This window comes from Sus scrofa, chromosome 9 (genome assembly GCF_054392235.1).
Source record: "Sus scrofa isolate SSC_HxYL_T2T_F1_AM1 chromosome 9, Sscrofa_HxYL_maternal_Yorkshire_Landrace_v2.0, whole genome shotgun sequence".
Taxonomy (NCBI): domain Eukaryota; kingdom Metazoa; phylum Chordata; class Mammalia; order Artiodactyla; family Suidae; genus Sus; species Sus scrofa.
Window position 1 is genome coordinate 42,841,140 of NC_139391.1, and position 13,420 is coordinate 42,854,559.

Genomic DNA, 13,420 nt, shown 5'->3' on the forward strand with positions numbered 1-13,420 from the left:
AGCTGGACAGCAGTTGTATTAAACAGAGCCCCATACTTCGAGCGTCCTAAGATGGCTGCAATGGAATAATAATGACCTATTTATTTGAGGCAAAGGGAGTGAATGACAGTGATGAAAATGTGATATGTGTGTCAGTACTCTTAACTGCCTGAAGCCTTTATATAAAAATAATTTCTGCTCACATCCTCAAATATTTCTTCCAAACAGAAGGGTGCACTGTGACTCGATAAATTTCCCCTTGAAATAGATATCATGACAATTAGGTTGTTACAAACACAATTTGATGTGTAGCAGAAGGGTACAAACAGGCAACTTTGGTGCCTTTCTTAAATAATCTGTTTTAAAAACCCTTCCGAGTTTCTAAAACTCAATTAGCAGATAGACTGTCAAGGCAGAAATAGCACATGTTCTGGGCAAAAGAAATCAAGTAGGTACAATATACCGTAGCATTAAATAAGGCTGTTAGCGGCAGGGTAATTTATTTTAAGGGTGGAACAATGTCTGACACGTATAGACATCTTGGACTGCTAATTGGTAGATGTGGGTGAGCTTTAGAAGACAGAATCAAGCTGGGTTTTAATTTATACCAGTACCTGTACTCCCTATAACTTCCCTATTTTCCCTACAAAATCTAAAAATAAAACTCAGGCGTTGGAGAGACCCATTCACTCACAAGCAAGTCTTCCATAGTACGCTAGAAGTTGCCCACACATGTATTACAAGGAAGAAAAAAGCATATTGTCTTTAAAAAAAAGAAAAAAGGTAAAATTTATTTTGATGATCAGTTAAGACCCTTTCAGCTCAGCTGGTTAGGGCTGGAGTGGGGGGTGGGGCTGCCACAGGTTTACAAAACCCCCATTAATTCAACCATCAATTGGCTTCACTCGTGGATTCTTTCCTGAAACCTCATTTTGTTAGAAATGCTATGCAGATGGCAATACTCAGAACGTTAGCATGGACTGGAATGTATCTGACCAACAGCATAATTGCCTGAAGGGGCTGATGGGGCAAACCTTGAAGCAAGAAGCTGAAATGGGTAATGACCTTCCCACACACAGGGGACGCGGGGAAGGGAACATGTGTTTAGAACACATGTTTACTCGGCACAAGGCGCTGGGCTGGCTGGTTGCTTTGCCTGCTCTTCCTTCCCAAACTCCTGGAGTTTTCCATATCCCCACTTTAAAGATGAAGGACCTGAGACACAAAGACATGGAAATAAGCTGCCGAATGTCATTCAGCTAAGCGGCAGAGCTGGTGTTTGAACCCCATTCTGTCAGCTTGTCCAGCCCATACAGTTTGTCCTTTTTAACCAGCCAACATCAGGACTGGGTTGCCAAGGTTCTACTGGCACTGCCTTGGAAAATTCGCTTGGTTTTAAAGAAGGTGATTTCCCTATGAGCAACTTCGGATTTTTTTTTTTTTTTAATGTCCATAATTTATCCAGAGCACAATTACACACTTCAAGATGAGAGAGAGACTGTCCTGAATGCAAAACACCTTGTTTACCCCCGCTTCCTTCTTCTAGCGCTCAGCACACTCTGCCCCTGGAGAGCGCCTTTATTACCAGCGCATGGCCCGACGTTGCCGGCCAGCACCGAGAGCTCGCGCCCCCGCTGCCTGGCTGTTAATAAAGCAAGCACTTCATCTACACCGGAGGAGTCTCTCCCATCAAGTCTATAATAAAAGGGCAAGTCACAGCTAGAACGGGATTCAGTTTATACTATGGCAACTATGTAAACTCTTTACTGACTCCACCAATGACTCTGAACTGGGAAGATAGTTTGCCCAGAGAAAGAGCAAATAAAGTCCCCTGACCTACACTTTCAGTGGCAAAATCATATTAGGGAAACCATTTTTTTTTTAATCCTCTGCCGTGTGGAAGACTGAATCTCACATTCGAGCAGCCCAGTCAGGTTGTCCAACCGGGCAAAGGGCAAACCAAAAACACAAGCTGTCCGAAAAGCAGAAAGAAACCTCAAAACAACCAAACATCCTGCCCAAGATCAGTGTCATTAATTTTAAAAAGCCACCGTAGTCCTCAAAATTTTACACTAATGAAGGCTTAGGCTCATTCATTCTTTCCCTCCAAGAGGTATCTAAATTCAGACTTTCCAAAGAGTCAAAAAACTTGCACGCATTTGAAACCCTCGTTTCCTGTTGGTATGGGAGCCCTGTATCTTAAAGCTTCACGTGGCTTTTCACCCATTCTCATTTCTGCTGGATCCCACTTTCACAACCACGTCAGTGACATGCCTAACTTGAAAGAGAAAAACCCCTCCCCTCTACCCCAATACAACCATTGCCAATAGAGGCACTGCAATTTCTGAGAGCTAGCACTAGAATTGAGTACATTTCAGGAAAAGAAAAGAAAAAAAAATTAAGATTCTGTTGAAACCCAGAGGGAAAAATCTTTCTAACTGTATATGTTCTCTCAAGTCAATGTAAACACAGTGCTCACTACAAATCATTAACAAAACCATTAAGATTTGATTTCTATCTAAGCAATTATTGTCAGCATATTTCGTACATTTCCTTTAAAAGACTCAATCCTATCTTTCAATTCATTAAACTGTTCCTTGCATTTACAGAGTTTTATATCAAATCAGAAACCTATTTGAATTAATAAGAATTACAGTAAAAGGAATTTGAAAATAAATTATTTGAAGTTCAAGCCACAAAAGGTCTGGATGAAAGAATTTAGTCTCCTTTAAATATTATAGGAGCGTTTTCAGTCACCCAATGTGCAGATGAGAGGCGGTGAGAACCAGTGTCGAAAGACATGGGTCCAATGACTGACCCTGGATTAAGGTTAAGGGTGAACTCTCTTCAGTATAAATACAATTCTTTATTTCAAAGAGAGGTGATCCTTCAACCTTTGTGAATACTTGCATGTTTATTTAAAATCAAAAGCATTCAATCTGTCTGCTGTTTACAAAGCTACTCTTAACCTTCTGGACCTTCATCCGGCTTTGCTATTCCAAACAGTAAAGTTGACTTTGTTGATTGTCTGTTCCAAGGACTGTCTACTCAATGGTCAAAATAATTAGGAATGAGAACCATACTGTGCATATGTTTACAGTTAAAATAATCTAAACTAACTCAACAAACCACCGAGTGGGCGGCAGTATGTGACATGGACCAAAACCTTTCCTTTGTGTCACCTGCTGCTTCATATGATCCCGATCGAATCAAAGGTCAACAGAACTAAAAGGAACCTCCAGATCAACTCTCGTTTTCGAGGGCGAAGACACAGAGGCCCAGGGAGGAGATGGATCACATGGCAAGTGTGAGGCCCAGCAAGAGTAGAGGCCACATCTCCTAATGGCTCATCAAGACAGTTCTATTCTTGGCTATTTCTAGCCAACACATAATATTTACTGATTTGCTTCTAATTACCAAAGCAATATATGCTGGAGGTTTGTTCATTTATTTACTAAGAGCTTTGTTGAGGGTGGTCTTCCTAACTCTTTACCCTACGGCACAGAGATGGTCAGCCTCTCATAAGAATCTCCTGTAATATAATTACTATTGTGTCACTTGAGCTCATGGAGGGAAAGGAATATCAAATTTAATCTAATCTCCTTTTATAATCAGTAAAAGGTGAGGCAAATTTTTGAACAGCAAGTCAGAGTAATCTTCCCTCAGTGCTGGGTTTTTTTTTCAATTAAAATTGTTGATTTCCCCTGAATACAAAACAAAAAAAATATCATCTGACACACCATTAAGCTATTCATGAATATTCTGTATACACATTCTTGTTTAGTTGACTAATGGCAAATTAACGTTCTCTATTTTAGCTTAAACACATACTATAGGTATGTTTGATTAGCATTGAATTCCAAAAGCTGATTACTATGCATGCTTTGATTATGTAATTACATAATAGAGTATAATGGCTCCTTTGGAGTCATTATGATCTATATGGCAAATATGTTTCAGTTTTGCTATAGTTTAAATACACGTTGAGATGACAGCTCATAACAAGGCTCCACTTTGCAGTCATATCAGTTAAATGGGCATTTCCCCATTCATCCCAACATCTCCTTGACACCAATTAAGGCCTATTGTGTCAAGCTGCATACACTTTTGAGAAATTCCCTTTGTTTTCTTGGCATTCAAAAACGGACATTAATTTTAAAAGCTGTATTAAGCAAAAGGCCTGGTTTAAAAAAAAAAAAAAAAGGCTGAAATTCCATCCTTCATCCACCCTTTGAAAGGTCTGCAAGGAATCGCATCTAGTTCATTAATCACTGTTCAGACAACCACAAGGGGGTTAAAGATGGAATTTCACCTTTAACTCCAAATTGCACACAAAGGAGGGACAGCCACGAATATTGATGCATGGAGTGGTGGCTCGCCACCCGACCAACTCACACAAAGACCCAGGTCTGCAAATTTCATGCCTTGCAGTATCCATCTTAGAAGGGGGCAGCTCTAAAATAGCATGGCCAGATTTTGCCTTCTCAGTTCCCAAACCCAGGTTTTGATGGGTCTAAGGCCAACAACATCTACCTAGTGAATAGATTTTGATCAATCCACCATCAACTTACAAATTGGAAAGTGGTCAGGATTTAAAAGAGAACAAAAGCTATTGTAAAGAACAATGTCAAGGAGTTCCCTTGTGGTGCAGGAGGTTAAGGATCTGGCATTGTCACTGCTGTGGCTCAGGTCGCTGCTGTAACACAGGTTCGGTCCCTGGCCGGGGAACTTCTGCATGCCTTGGGTGTGGCCAAAAATAAATAAATACATACATACATACATAAAAATACAGAACAGTGTCAAGATTCTTTTGTTCCCACAAAATCCTTTAATCATGTGCTATTTCATTTGCAAGAAGAGCTGTTTCTGCTTTTCTCTTCCAAGAGAATGAGCCCTTATACCATGTCAAACCAAAGGTGATCTGAGTCTTAACTTTAAAGCATCAAGCTGTTTTTCCCTGTGGGTCCACTGGCTTTCAGCATTAAGGCTAAAGAACTGAGGTCAAACACAGTCCAACTGGTATTTACATATAGGATGAGAATCTCCTTTGTGAAAGAAAACATTGATTAGATGTGTGAAAACTCTCTTCAAGGAAGACGGTGACAAAAGAAAGTAGTTACAGCATCTGTGTCTACGCTATTTCAATTTTAACCATCACATTAGGCGCCTTCCTCTTAAAAGAACCTGAGCTCAATAGGACTTTTTAATCAGAGCCCACAGCACTAACGGGGCCAAGCAATTATGATGCTTATGATCTGAGCTGCCTGATCCCATAAAGTGCAGAGGTGCAATGCCCTCTATAGAATGTTTGTGGGGAGTGATACCCAGCCACTATGCATGAAGATCTGAATGAACTTTTCCATTAAAATCCACTTATCAAAGAAGCAAAGGGCAATAAAAGTAAGAGGAATATAAGAATAAACCAAAAAAAGATAATAATAATCACTGAATCCTTTTGTTCCTTACACTGAAATGTGAAAACCCCAGACTTTTTTTCTCCTCTCCTTCCTTTTCAGAGCTGGACATGTTTCTTGCCCTTTTCGTTCATCAAAAAGATAGTATCTTTTTTTTGGAGAGAGCCTCACCCTGAAGAAACACTCCCTCCAGTGAACCGGTTTTATGGAAAAAATAGAGCCCCCAAAGTTGTCATTGTTTTATTTGCTTGAGAGATGGCATTGAAATCACCTTGTGGAAGAGTCATTTTAAGCCTGCTAAACCTGCTTAGAGGCTCTTGGGAGAAAGGGAGCTCTTAAAAAAATACTAATTAAAAAATAACCACAGGAATTCCCTGGTGGTCTAGTGGGTTAAGAATCTGGCGTTGCTGCTGTGGCTGGGGTTGCTGCTATGGGGCAGGTCCTACTGGCCTCAGAACTTCATGCCATGGGTGCAGCCAAAAAAAACAAAAAAACAAAAAAAAAACAAAACCATAAAACAACAAAAACAAAAAACCACCACAGCCATCCAACTTGGACTTTGGAGAACAATCTGAAGACAGAAGCTTCTTATAAAACTAATTGTGTTGGCACAGCAAGTAGTTTCTTCTCAATGGATTTGATTCTGTGATGCTCGTTTATGGCAAAGCAGAATAAAAGAACGGGTTTATATTGAGCTGCTTCAGTAGCAATTCAAAGCTGGGTGGTGTTCCAACATTTCAAAATACATTGTCTCTTTCAGACCAAACGTGCTGAAGGCCAACTGTTGATCTTCTGCATCAACCACTTTGCTAATGAACTGATAATAAGATCTTCTATTCCCTGGGATATACTAAACAACTACTTTGCAGAGTGAAAACTAGTGGTACATTCCTGCTGTCCATGAGCGTGGGGAAGAAAATCACCTACTGAAAGGGGTGCATTGTGGAGACAAAAGCTGTCAGCTGATGAATCACACACTCACACCATCCAGTGTGATGGTCCCTGGTCCCAAAGTTAGCTGAAACCTGGGATAATGGGAGGGACTACTGCAATTCACATATAGCACTAGCAGCTACCTTTCTCAAACCGCAAGCTACCCATAACCAAAACAAAAGGCTGACATGATTAAAACTCCAAATACATATTCAACCGTTTGAAAACCACAAAGGATGATACCAATATTAGGTTCCATCATTCCTATAACAATTTACGGGAACGTGGAATTCTTCCTTACCCCAGAAGAGATTTTGGTAGCAAAAGCATTTATTATACATGGCAGCAGCCCCTGGTGAGCCCTCACTCTATAAGAAAATACAGTGTTGCCTTTTTCTATGATGTCTTTTAATATAACGTCTTTTTTTCTATGAAGTGAAAGACATTTAGGATTTCAAGCTACGGAGATGGGCGACTCTACTGTGGTCACTTCTATTTAACTGATACTTCTCAATTTCCCTACGCTCTAAGCATATTAGAGATGCAGACTATTTACAATACTTGCTGTTACTAAAAGCTCCTCTATAAAGTGCTTTAAATTGAATTTCCTTAGAACTTCAACCTCAAGTCTCAATGGAGACAGCCTGTGTATTCCCCTTCTTTTTTATACCCTGCTTTTAAGCACCCAATTTAATATCATTCTTTCCTTTGATAAGAGATACCATTATTAAACTCAGGTCACTTTTTGCTTCCGCTCACGAAAAGCTGACTTTTTTTTTCTTTATATTTGCCTCCAGGGTGTTAAAAGAGGAACAATTAATGTAAGATATTTAAAATCACAAGGCTATAACATGTAACAATAATTACTACACTCAGAAAAGGGAAGTGACTCCTTTTCTCCAGGTCTGGAGGCAAGAGAAACAAATTACTTCTTTTCTAAAGTGTTCATTATTTCATTTTTTTAATATCAAGAAAATTTCCACTGTTTCTGAAGAGGGCCTTATTTTAATTATCTGCATGGTAATAATAGCTAATATATTTTAAAATGTTTTCTATGTGCCAGGCACTATGCTTTGTTTTTTAATATTATTTAATCCTCACAACAATCCTATGTGGTTCAATATCTTATAATCACCCCCATTATACAGGCAAGGAAACTGAGATTTAGAGAGGCTAAATAAGTGGTTGGAACCAATATCCGAACCTCCTCCATCTATTTAACTCTGGGGCTAATCACAATTATACCATGATAATGAGGCTTTATTTTATGATGCTAAAAGAACAGTGGGGAACTAAGGGAAGAATGGACTGTATCTCATTTGTATGATTTAGGAATAAAAACTAAAATAATACTCTCGGCATATAAGGAATTTAAAACCTATCAGCAATCAGCATGTTCCAATATGCAACAGTGACAAAAATTAGCTCTCTAACCAGAGTCTGAATACTGGGCCTTTAGTATTTAGAGAGAGGATGTCTGTTCTGCCGAATGATCCCGACTCAAAAGGCAGTTCAACTCCAACTCCAGGCATTTACGGTATCTGCTTCAAGGGCATTCATTAGTATTGACAATCTATGTGACTGAATTTTGGCTGTAATAGCAGTCTCTCTCTACATCTCCTCCTTCATTTCTCCTGCCAACAGGAGCCACTGAAAACCTTCCAAATTTAAAGCTTAGAGCCGACAGGACAAGCAAGTAAGGATATCAGTTGGAACACATCAGATACGGACTCAGAGTGAATGTCAGCTTCAACTGACATTACTACAGAAACAGAAAGCGAGGACATGGGAGGGGAGAAATGTTTCATATTCTCATTCTAGAGAGCATTCCGAGGGTGTGTAACACGGTTTGTTCAAGAAACAGCTGTAAACCCATGATAATCATCATGCTGAATGATGCGGTAACATTCAACGCACTCATGTCTCTTCCCAGGAAGCTGAGCAGCCTTGGACTAGTTTACGAAATGACAGTTTCTTAGCTGGGAAATTGGGTTCTATGATGGAGGCCCTTATTGGTGAGTTATTCCCTTTGTCATCTGTCAGTCACAGAGCAAGTGGTGGTGTTTTAACCTGTGGGCTCTTGAGTTGCTGGTCCCAGCTGAGTGTGCGAAGAGGCACACGAGTTAGAGAGCTCTTCCCAAACCAGGGTTTGATGAAGGGATTGCACATGGACAGTGGCCAAAGGAGATTCCGGATCCTTTCCTGATTGCCAGCTCCCCAGGGCAAAGCCATCGCCAAGTCCCCGGTGCAAAGCCTACATCAGTCGGATATGCACCTGTCACTACCCAAAGTGGGGCCATTATGAAAAGAACTTGATTAATATCGTCTGAATGGAGGTTGCTGATTAATCATCATTGAAATTAGAGGTACGTGATAAGGACATCACTTGTGCCTTATTTTTACTTGTTAAGAGGGCATCTAAAGAAAATGAGACCATAAGACTTGGAAAACAGGAATTTGTTCTGCAGGTCTGAGCTGATTGGAGGTGAAACTGGGAGAAAGTGAATCTGTTTTCACATTTTAGAAAGGGTAAATGGTATCTTTCGTCTGGGGTCGTTAGGAGAATCGAGTGAGAAAATGCATACAATACTACCTAACGGATACAAATTTCTCCTTCTCCAACTTCCATTAGCATCATCACTAGCTCTGTGCAGCCTGTTTAGCACCTTCTTAGGAGCTTCCACAATCTGCTGCAATTTTTTTTTTTTCAATTTTAGAGCTTGAGCTCTAATTCTTTTCATTCTAAGGCTAACTAAAAAGGAACAGAGTAAATTAAAACATCTTCATCACTGACGTTAAACTGTAAACTAAAACCTTCCTGAGTAGGAAAAGTGGAAGGTGACTAGCAGATGTCCACTAAGAGTAGACATTTGAAATTACTTTCAATCTATAGCATTTACAAACATGACTTCTTTTCTGGATTCCCTCCTTTGCTTTTTTTTTTTTTTTTTAGGGCCACACCCATGGCATAAGGAAGTTTCCAGGCTTGGGGTCCAATTGGACCTGGAGCTGCCGGCCTACACCACAGTCACAGCAATGTGGGATCCGAGCTGCGTCTGCAACCTACACCGCAGCAACACTGAATCCTTTAACCCACTGAGCGAGGCCAGGGATTGAACCCAAATCCTCACGGATACTAGTCAGATTCGCAATCTGCTGAGCCACCATGGGAAGGAACTCCTCTGGCTTCCCTCCTTTAATTATACAGCCCTACTTATTTCAGTGAACACTGTCCATGTTCTAAGGTTGTGACAATCACGTCACCAGTGTTAGGTTAGTCATGTAAGGCACGGCATCCTTGCTGGAAGACTTCAACAGTCAATACCTCAGATACCTGGCTACTGGATACAGTGTTCCACAAAAGTGAGCTTTCCATATTATTACCTCTCCCTCTGAACGCCCAAATTAAAATGAAATGAAATGAAACAAAAACAATTTCCACAAAGCTCGCCGACTGCCCACTTTCTTTGTCCCCTGCTCCTATACGTGGGGGATGCTGTGCCTAATGACATAGGTGGGACGATGGCCCTTCTTGAAACAATCTCAGCCTGTTAGGCGCGTATGTGTGCAGACTGCTTTCCTCTAAGGCTGGCTGTCACTTCGTGAAGATAACTCCTCCCTTTATTATGAAGTACAAGAACTTTTCAAAAGCTACTGGTGCTGATACCTTTCCTGCTTACTAATCCACGACGTTTGAGGTCTCTAGAAACCTAGCCTTCACTAAGTGGTGTGTGCTGTGGCATGAGGGGGTTGTAATTTCTCCCTTCATTTGACGCTGAAGGAAAGAAAATTTAATAATGATAATACTGGACTTAGTTTGATAATTATCCTTTGATACTAGCAGATATTCATAGGTAAAAATATATCTTTGAATGGAGGAAGCAAATCAATAAAAAACTGGCAATGGACACTAGTTTGTTATTGACATTAATTTCTAATATTATTTTTATTCGGTCAAAACCAGCTAGTACTCAGCTATATATAAAAGTAGGAAAACTGGCCATGGAGGAGGCCACACGATCCAGCCAAAAGTCACTTGCTTTCTCTATTTTATTTTTATTTTTTTATTTTTTATTATTATTTTTTTTTTATTTTCCCACTGTACAGCAAGGGGGTCAGGTTATCCTTACATGTATACATTACAATTACATTTTTTCCCCCACCCTTTCTTCTGTTGCAACATGAGTATCTAGACAAAGTTCTCAATGCTATTCAGCAGGATCTCCTTGTAAATCTATTCTAAGTTGTGTCTGATAAGCCCAAGCTCCCGATCCCTCCCACTCCCTCCCCCTCCCATCGGGCGTCACTTGCTTTCTCTATGAAGCTCTGATAACTCCCCATGTTCTAGGACTTCTGGCTCGAAGTGCATTGCACCTGTCTTGGTCTTGGCACTTATTACACTAGTTCTATGATCATTCATTTACAGAGTTGTTTCCTTGCTTTCCTTCTTTCTTTCTTCTTTTCTTTTCTTTTTTTTCTTTCTTTTTTTGATTTTGATCTAGGTTCAAACGCTAGCATTGTCAGTTATTAGCTACACCTTGGTTTAGTTATTAGCTAAACCTTAAGCTCTCAAAGCCTCAGGTTTTACCCATGTAAAATGGGTCTAAAAATTATTATTTTAGTTCCTTGAGAACCTCACACTGTCTTCTTCATATCTGTATTCCCAAAGCATAAAAGAGTGTCAGTTTATAGAGCAAGGGTTGATTCAGTGTTTGTGGTGTGGAGTCACTAAATGAAGCACTGTTTTGGAGTTCCCTCGTGGCACAGCGGAAACGAATCTGACTAGCATCCATGAGGATGCAGGTTTGATCCCTGGCCTTGCTTAGTGGGTTAAGGATCCGGCGTTGTTGTGAGCTGTGGTGTAGGTTGCAGACGCAGCTTGGATCTGACGTTGCTGTGGCTGTGGTGAAGGCTGGTGGCTACAGCTCCGATTCAACCCCTGGCCTGGGAACCTCCATATGCCACAGGTGTGGCCCTAAAAAAAAGACAAAAAATAAAAATAAAAACAAATAAATGAAGGGCTGTTTTAAGACCTTCACACTCAGGTACTCTCATTTTTGGAGACAAGTCTCACAACATCAAAACATATTAACTGGTACCCATATCCAATATGAAATATAATTGTGATTCAAAAATGTCAACAGTTTTACTAATTTTGCTTTTGCAAGTATTAATTTCAATTGTATGTTGTATTCTGAACCTAATCATTTTCTTTTCCAGGGCTCAGATATTTTCACAAGGTTCTGCAAAAGAAATGGGGTCTGCTACTGTGCCTGCAGTGGTCAATGGAGCAAATGGTCCTGCTTTCCAAAGTTCTCGATGTTGCGAGGGAGACAGACGTAGGTACGCACAACTACATCATGCGATAAGACCTGTAAGTCACTCGGATGCTAATGCACTGGGAAGCAGGAAGACACCTGGGGATGGGAGCGGGGACTCTGGAGAGGATCAAGACGTGTTTAGAACAAAGGAAAGAGTGTGATATGCTCTGAAGAGTGGCAGGAGGGAGGCTTTCCAGAAAGGTCATTAGGTCCAGATAGTGAAGGGCACTGTAAGCCAGACTAGGGAATTTGCACTTTATCTTGTAATTAATAGGGAGCCAGTAAAGTGATTTCAATCCAAGGAGTGACATGATCACACCTGTGTTTTGAAAGATAACGTCTGGGTGGAGAGGGAGGGAAGACTGAAGCTGGGGAAAGGCTGGAGCCCAGAAGATCAGTTAAGAGACTTTGGCCACCGAGCACTGGCAGCTGATGAGAGCTGGGTAAGGGAATCCGGATCGGAGGTGGGGGGTGGGGTGCAGAGCTCAGGGTGGGAGGAGGGGAATGAGGAGGGGTGAGGACCCCTTCCTGGTGAGGCACATCAGCAGGCTCTCAGCTCCGAAAAGGGGGTCCTGGGTGTTCGTGAGTCCCCTCTGCTCAACTCCAGTCAGTGTTCAGGGGCCTTCTAAGGAAAGACCAGCAAAGAGCTAGCTGTCAAAGGATGTGGAAGGCAAGATCATTCTCATCATTGCTGCTGCTCACCACTGAGATGGGTTTTTGTAGCACTCACTTGTACCAAAAATATAATTCGGAAATCCTGGGTGCCTCCCACCTCTGCTGCCTTACTATTCAGTGTGGTTGGCCAGCAGTTTCAAAAATCCCTGAGCAATCACTAAAAATGCCGAATCTCAAGTCACACCAGACTGACCGAGTCAGAATCTGCATTTTAATAAGAAGCTCAGATTATTCATACATGCATTACAGTTTGAGGCACTCTGGCCTGGAATACAGTAACTTTCTCATGAACCTAAACATGAGACTGATGGCTTAACCAAGAAGATCACAGAAGTATATTCCTGGGTGATGGGTTTCAAAGAAACTGGTGAATCAGTGAATCATGGGAGGAAGAAGAACATGAATCCCCATCACCAAGTGAAGCCCTTCTCCAGGAAGATACAGAGCTTTGGAAATTTCTGTGAATGTAAAAACCAACCCAGGAATCTCTGCATGCTGTGGGCACCGCCCCCCCCCCCAAAAAAAATTAAGTTTGCATGATGATAAATTGATGTGGATCATTCATGAAGTCAATAAAGACTAGAATCTCAGGTTCTTCCTCAAGTTTCCTGGACCCACCATTACACAAATAAAAAATCCTCCCCCAAAGAAGCCAGCTGACTGCAACCAGAGCATACAGATTATTCTGCATTCAGCTGCAAAAAACGACTTCTTCCAGCCAGCGCTCCTATACTCAGTGGGTTTGCCAGTTTTCATGCTGCACCCTCGTTAATTTTTGCATCTTCAGTTTTATTGTTACTGTATGTTTTTTGCTCCTGTGTGTTGAGCCAGTGAAGACAAAACAACAAACAGGGAAATAAAGCAAACAATCCAAAATGGAAACCGAAAAAAGGCTGCCGAGGTTTGTTAGAAAAGTGATGAAATTCAACTATATGATCTGAGGTGTGGGGGGGAGCTATTCTACCCCCATTACAGCAGGCCTTTTCACTCTGTGTCCAGTAGATAAAATTTGCTGCAAAAATGTAGGTAATGACATAAGCAGAAGTTTAAGGGAAAAAATAAAAGTCTTAAGCTGGAGGCAGAAAGAAGCAGGCACAG

The 13,420-nt window shown here is 41.0% G+C and overlaps 1 protein-coding gene across 17 annotated transcripts in view; it reads right to left on the minus strand.

Annotated features, from left to right (window-relative positions):
* Positions 1-13,420, minus strand: part of CADM1 (cell adhesion molecule 1) — a 340,231-nt gene that overhangs the window by 73,372 nt on the left and 253,439 nt on the right. The gene's annotated exons all lie outside the window — the stretch shown is intronic.